Raw genomic sequence first — 6,959 nt, forward strand, 5'->3', positions numbered from 1 at the left:
CATGTTGTTTGCTTCTTTCCGGTTGTGCTTCTCCTTGATAGTTCCGGTTACGTTGCGATTGTGAGGATTCGTTCGACTATGTCCGTTTGTCTTCTTCATGGACTCGTTCTTCTTCCTTGCGGGATCTCAGGCAAGATGACCATACCCTCAATATCACTTCTATCTTTGCTTGCTAGTTGTTCGCTCTATCGCTATGTTCGCGCTACCTACCACCTGTTTATCATGCCTACCATATTGCCATGTCAAGCCTCTAACCCACCTTCCTAGCAAACCGTTGTTTGGCTATGTTACCGCTTTTGCTCAGCCCCTCTTATAGCGTTGCTAGTTGCAGGTGAAGATGAAGTTTGTTCCATGTTGGAACATGATTATTTTGGGATATCACAATATCTCTTATTTAATTAATGCATCTATATACTTGGTAAAGGGTGGAAGGCTCGGCCTTATGCCTGGTGTTTTGTTCCACTCTTGCCGCCCTAGTTTCCGTCATACCGGTGTTATGTTCCTTGATTTTGCGTTCCTTACGCGGTTGGGGATTTATGGGACCCCCTTGACAGTTTGCTTTGAATAAAACTCCTCCAGCAAGGCCCAACCTTGGTTTTAACATTTGCCACCTAAGCCTTTTTCCCTTGGGTTCTGCAGACTCAAGGGTCATCTTTATTTTAACCCCCTGGGCCAATGTTCCTCTGAGTGCTGGTCCAGACCGGGCGATGTCCGGCGCCCCCTGGGCAACCAGGGTCTATGCCAACCCGACGTCTTGCCCATCCGGTGTGCCCTGAGAACGAGATACGTGCGACTCCTATCGGGATTTGTCGGCACATCGGGTGGCTTTGCTGGTCTTGTTTTACCATTGTCGAAAAGTCTTGTAACCGGGATTCTGTGACTGATCGGGTCTTCCCGGGAGAAGGAATATCCTTCGTTGACCGTGAGAGCTTGTGATGGGCTAAGTTGGGACACCCCTGCAGGGTATGAACTTTCGAGAGCCGTGCCCGCGGTTATGTGGCAGATGGGAATTTGTTAACATCCGGTTGTAGAGAACTTGACACTTGACTTAATTAAAATACATCAACCGCGTGTGTAGCCGTGATGGTCTCTTTTCGGCGGAGTCCGGGAAGTGAACACGGTTCTTGTGTTATGCTTGAACGTAAGTAGTTTCAGGATCACTTCTTGATCACTTCTAGTTCACGACCGTTGCGTTGCTTCTCTTCTCGCTCTTATTTGCGTATGTTAGCCACCATATTTGCTTAGTGCTCGCTGCAGCTCCACCTCTTTACCCCATCCTACCCATAAGCTTAAATAGTCTTGATCTCGCGGGTGTGAGATTGCTGAGTCCTCGTGACTCACCAGATACTTCCAAACAGTTGCAGTTGCCGATGATACCAGTGCAGATGACGCAACCGAGCTCAAGTGGGAGCTCGATGAAGAACTTGGTCGTTACTATGTTTCGTTTCCTGATGATCAGTAGTGGAGCCCAGTTGGGACGATCGGGGATCTAGCATTTGGGGTTGTCTTCTTTTATTTTGGTTCCGTAGTCGGACCTTGATTGTACTCTGATGATGTATGTTTAATTCATGTATTGTGTGAAGTGGCGATTGTAAGCCAACTCTTTATCCCTTTCTTATTCAGTACATGGGATTGTGTGAAGATGACCCTTCTTGCGACAAAACCACGATGCGGTTATGCCTCTAAATCGTGCCTCGACACGTGGGAGATATAGCCGCATCGTGGGCGTTACAGTCGAGGTACTCCGGTGTGCAGAAATTGCTCTTCGGCCTCCTTATGGCCTCGAGGAAGCTGCGTCATTACTTCCAAGCCCACGAGATCACTGTCGTCACCCGCCTCCCGCTACAACAGATACTGCACAACCCAGATGCGACCAGAAGGATTGTGGAATGGGCCTTGGAGTTGTCAAGCTTTGGGTTGAAGTTTGAAAGTACTTCAACAATCCAGAGCAGAATCTTGGCAGAGTTCATTGCAGAATGGACCTCAACACCCGACGAAGAAATCCAAGAGGCCGTTCTCCCCGGCAAGGAAGCGGACCGTGACTGGATCATGTACTTTGATGGGGCTTTGTCGCTGCAAGGCGCCGGTGCCGGTGTGCTGCTTGTCGCACCCACCGGAGAGCACCTCAAGTATGTGATACAGATGCACTTTCCCAGGGAGATGTCCACAAACAACACTGTGAGTACGAGGGGCTGCTTGCCGGTCTCAGGATCGCGGCGGACCTCGGGGTGAAGAAGCTCATCGTCAGGGGTGACTCGCAGCTTGTCATCAGACAGGTCAACAAGGATTACCAGAGCCATTGATGGAGGCCTACGTAGATGAAGTGAGGAAGCTAGAGGAGCGCTTTGACGATATCCAGGTGGAGCACGTTCCCCGAGCGGAGAACGACATCGCCGATTACCTGTCGAAGCATGCTGCATTTAAGCTACCTGTGGAACCAGGTACCTTTTTGCTCCGGTTAACTCAGCCGTCCGTCGAACCATCAACAGGGTGGAACAAACGAAGGAAATCAGGTCCCGGCGAGTACTTTCCTACCGAGCCCCCTGGGGCTGCCGGCAAGGATGCTGCCGTGGATGCCGAGCCTGCCAGAGAGCAACCGGCTCCGGCAGGGCGTCGAGCCTGGCCGTGGAGACAGCCGCTCCCATGTCGGAGGAAATGCCTTTGGTCCTTGCCGTCGAGCCCCAGGCTCCGGCGTGGGCACAGGATACTGTCCGATTCCTCCAAATAGGGGAACTTCCTGAGGAGCAGGAAGAAGCGGAAAAAGTAGCCCGTCGGTCTGCCCTGTACCAGTTCGTCGATGACGTCCTGTACAGGAAAAGGCCGAACAGTGTGAAATTGAAGTGCATCTCCCGGGAGGAAGGACTGGAGCTGTTGCCAGAGATACATGTAGGCATATGTGGCTCCCACATAGGGTCGAGGGCCCTTGCCGGGAAGGCGTTCCGGCAAGGTTTCTTCTGGCCCACCGCCCTCCAGGATGCGACGACACTAGTAACCAAGTGTGAAGCGTGTCAGTTCCATTCAAAGAAGCTTCATCAACCGGCTCAAGCCCTTCAAACGACCCCTCTCTCCTGGCCATTCTCGGTCTGGGGGCTAGACATACTGGGCCCTTTCCCCCGTGCTGTCGGGGGCTTTGAGTACTGGTATGTTGCAATCGACAAGTTCACAAAGTGGCCAGAGGTGGAACCAGTGAGGAAGGTGATAGCCCAGTCAGCCGTCAAGTTATTCAAAGGACTAGTCTGCCGTTTTGGTGTGCCAAGCAGAGTCATCACCGACAACAACACGCAATTCACAAGCCACACCTTCATGCAGTACATTCAAGACCTCGGCAGCAAGGTCTGTTTTGCTTCCGTGGCACACCCCCGGAGCAACGGCCAAGCAGAGAGGGCGAACGCTGAAGTGTTGCGAGGCCTGAGAACGAAGACCTTTGACAGGATGCACAAGAGCGGAAGGCGCTGGATTGATGAGTTGCCGGCGGTTCTTTGGTCAATCAGGACGACGCCAAATCGAGCCACCGGTCAGACACCCTTCGCCCTAGTATATGGGGCGGAGGCAGTTCTCCCCACGGAACTCATATACGTGTCACCTCGAGTGCTCGCTTATGATGAGCTTGAGCAAGAGCAGTTGCGGCAAGATGACGCGACGCTCCTTGAGGAAGATCGTCTTCGAGCGGCTGTGAGAGCAGCACGCTACCAGCAAGCCTTGCGCCGCTACCATAGCCGCAAGGTTCGTTCCCGAAGCTTTGAGGAAGGCGACCTTGTTCTTCGGCGCGTTCAGTCGGCCAAGAATTCCAACAAGTTGACGCCGAAGTGGGAAGGCCCTTATCGGGTAATACGAGTCACCAGGCCCGGCGCAGTCTTCCTGGAGACCGAAGATGCCGTTCTAGTGAGCAACTCCTGGAACATTGAGCATCTTCGCAAGTTTTACCCATAAGGCGCGGCTTGCCGCCCCCCCAACAAGCCACCTTTTGTACAAGCCTTGCCAGCAAGGCATGTAACCCTTTGTACAAAGCCAGGCGCAGACCCTGAGCATAAATAAATGAAGCGCTGGCGCCCTAAGTTATAGCATGCATGCTAGGTCGAGTCTCTTCCTTGGTTAGGGTTGATAGTGCTTAGCGGCGACTAACCCCTAGCCTACAGGTCGAGTGCGCGTCTCTCTGTTCTTTTCTGTCCTCCTTTGGTTCGCAGGGCACATGAGCACTTCTGCTGAGCTACTTAGAAGAAAGAGAACGGACCGGCGTCCCGACCCCGGCAAACCAGAGTTGTCGGGGGCTGCAAGTACAAGGATCCAACCGCGGTGAGACAAGGTTGCCGGGGGCTGCAGATCCAGGTAAGTCTTTTATCCTCTGTCATGCATTTCAAAACGGAACTGGGGCATGTGAAACCTCGTTTTATCTCCAAACTACCGTGCTCCCCTTTTTCCTATACCTAAGGATTATCTCCTAGGTCTGGATTTGGTTGTAGCCGCGGCGGCAAGGAGATAGAATGAGGAGCCTAAGCCCACTCCATCCCTGCCTCTGCCAAGAGCGCGAGAATGGTCGAGTGAAGTGAGGGGGACGGCAAGGCCTGTTGCCGGGCAAGAAACGTTTATCTTAAATAATAACAAGGATTTGCTCCTTGTCGCGGGGTCTACCCACGAACGAAAAACCCAGCAAACATCCCTTTTTCATTAAAAGCATCCCATACAGGTACAATTCATACGGAATGAAAAACATGAGCAAGGGGATTACAAGTTCTAAATTTAACGAAGGCCGCAGGCTTACAAACTAAAAAAGAGATAAGATGCCCGTAATCCCTTTCTTGTCCCTCTCCTCAGGAGGTAGGTCAAGAAGGCTAAAGGGCAAAAGGGGCACCTAGGCGAGCTACGAGCAGCAAAAAGCACCAAGAGAACACCTCGGTGGCTACCCAAGGGTGGGCCGGTGATGACGGTGCCGGGAAAGGAGCTGGAAGACGAGGCGGCAGGACCGGCAATAAGCGATGAAGGCGTCGGTGCCGGCGTACTCCGAGTTGACAGCCTTGCCACCCGCCCTCTTCCTCTTTCGCAGCCTCCCGACGCCAGCCGCCCAAGGAGACGGCCCCGAGAAGTTCAAGGAGCTGGCCCCTCCCCCGGCGAAACCCCGCCGGAGGAGCGGCCAGGTGCAGAAGCTGCTACTGCCGCACCTGCCCAGGCGCGGGGCGTCCGACGCCTAGTCGGACTCGTCCCCATCATCTGCCCCGCTGTCCTCCTCGTCACTATCACTCGAGGAAGAGCTTCCATCGTCGGAGTCTCCGTCGGAGGAGCTCTCCACGCAGCACTTCAGGCGAGTTCCAAACTCTCCGAAGACCTTGACAGAGAGCAGGCCGTCCTCCATTAATTTGAAGTAGAGGACGAGCCCTGCCGTCAGGCTGTGGATGCGAGTGAACGTCTTCCTTCCGCGGCGCAGGTACATGACCCGAGGAGCCAGGAAGTCAACATCGACCCGCGTGCCCCCATTCCCACAGCCCCTCATGTGCAACCTGAGGGTCTGGGGCGGGTCACGCCCCATCACCTGAGCAAACGGGGCGGGGAGACGAAGACGACGACGCGGAGGCCAGCGCAGCCTGATGAAGAACTCGCAGGGCTGGTCTTCAACGTGGCCCTCTATCCGAAAAGGCATCATTGGCGGGGGCGAGGCCGGCTCGCCACCCCGTCCTCCTCTTCCCCGACCACCACGACCTCTGCCACGGCCTCGCCCCCTCCCCCTTCCCCTCGCGGCCGGCTCCACCACCGCGGGCTCAGGAGGAGAAGGGACGCGTTGTCGAGCGGCGACCGTCGCCGCCACCGTCGAGGGACTGGGATTCCCCTTCTCCATGGCGGGTGAGAGGAACAAGCAAAAGCAGGAGGAGATAGAAGATAGAAGAATGCAGGATGCCATCCCCCCTTCCCTCTCCTTATAAAGAGGCGGGGATGGGGCTCGGCCGGCCCGCTCGACCAATCCAGACACCAGAGGCGCAGGGGATCAAGACTGACCCGCTGCCCCAACCAGCGACGGCCCGGTTTCTCGCCTCCATCGCTTGCCACCCTAGGCGCATGAAGGCCGCGTGGCGAACGTGCAGAACCAAGGGGACGGGTGAAGCGACCTCTCCCATCCCGCGATCGTGGGGTGTGGGCGCCTTGAAGACCGCAACCCGGCCCCATTCAGTAAATGAGCCGCGCCTCCACGCCTCCCTCTTTTTACGGGGAAGGCGCGAGCCGCCTCTTTACTACGATGTGACGCATGCGTGCGGGAACCGCCCCACGCATGCCGCCCACGTCACGCGCACCCCTCCACATCGCGCATTCAACACAGGTCATGGGAAGCGCGGCGCGCGAAAAGTTTTACTGCGGTAAAAACCGCCCCGCCTGCCCGCGCACCGTTTTGGGCCTGGCCCAACAACGTGTCACGCTTATGTGTGGCCCAGGCCCGGGGGCTCCTGTCGGTGTACAAAAGAGGGGGCGCACTTTCGTACCCCTTTAGCTGTGCATGGACAGTCGAAGCCGCGGCCGCACCAAGCAGAGCGGAGGAGGTGAACCAAGGAAAAACCAAAGCTCAAGACGGCCAGAGCAATGCCAAGATCAAGACCGCAAAGAAGCAGAGAGGCGAAGCAGGTTCCCCCGGCAAGATCCTTGCCAGGGGCAGCCTCAGCGACCCCGGCAAGACCCTTGCCGGGGCGGCTCGCCCACACCAGCGGAGTGAGCCACCCTCGAGCCCACGGGTTCCAACTCAGCCAACCACGTTGGAACTAGGGCTCCGGAGGCACCTCCATGGTGGCCTGCAGATCTTTGCCAAGACGAAGGAATGTTCAAGACCAGAGGAGGATTAAAAGACAACAGCCCTTAGCAAGATCCTTGCCGAGGAAGGCCATCAGACCCCCGGCAAGATCCTTGCCGGGGACGACAGCGCGCCACGGCAAGACCCTTACTGGGCCACCCGGGAAGGCCCTCACCGAGGACGCCAGCCGGGC

The sequence above is a fragment of the Aegilops tauschii genome, chromosome 3 (assembly GCF_002575655.3).
Source record: "Aegilops tauschii subsp. strangulata cultivar AL8/78 chromosome 3, Aet v6.0, whole genome shotgun sequence".
Lineage (NCBI taxonomy): Eukaryota > Viridiplantae > Streptophyta > Magnoliopsida > Poales > Poaceae > Aegilops > Aegilops tauschii.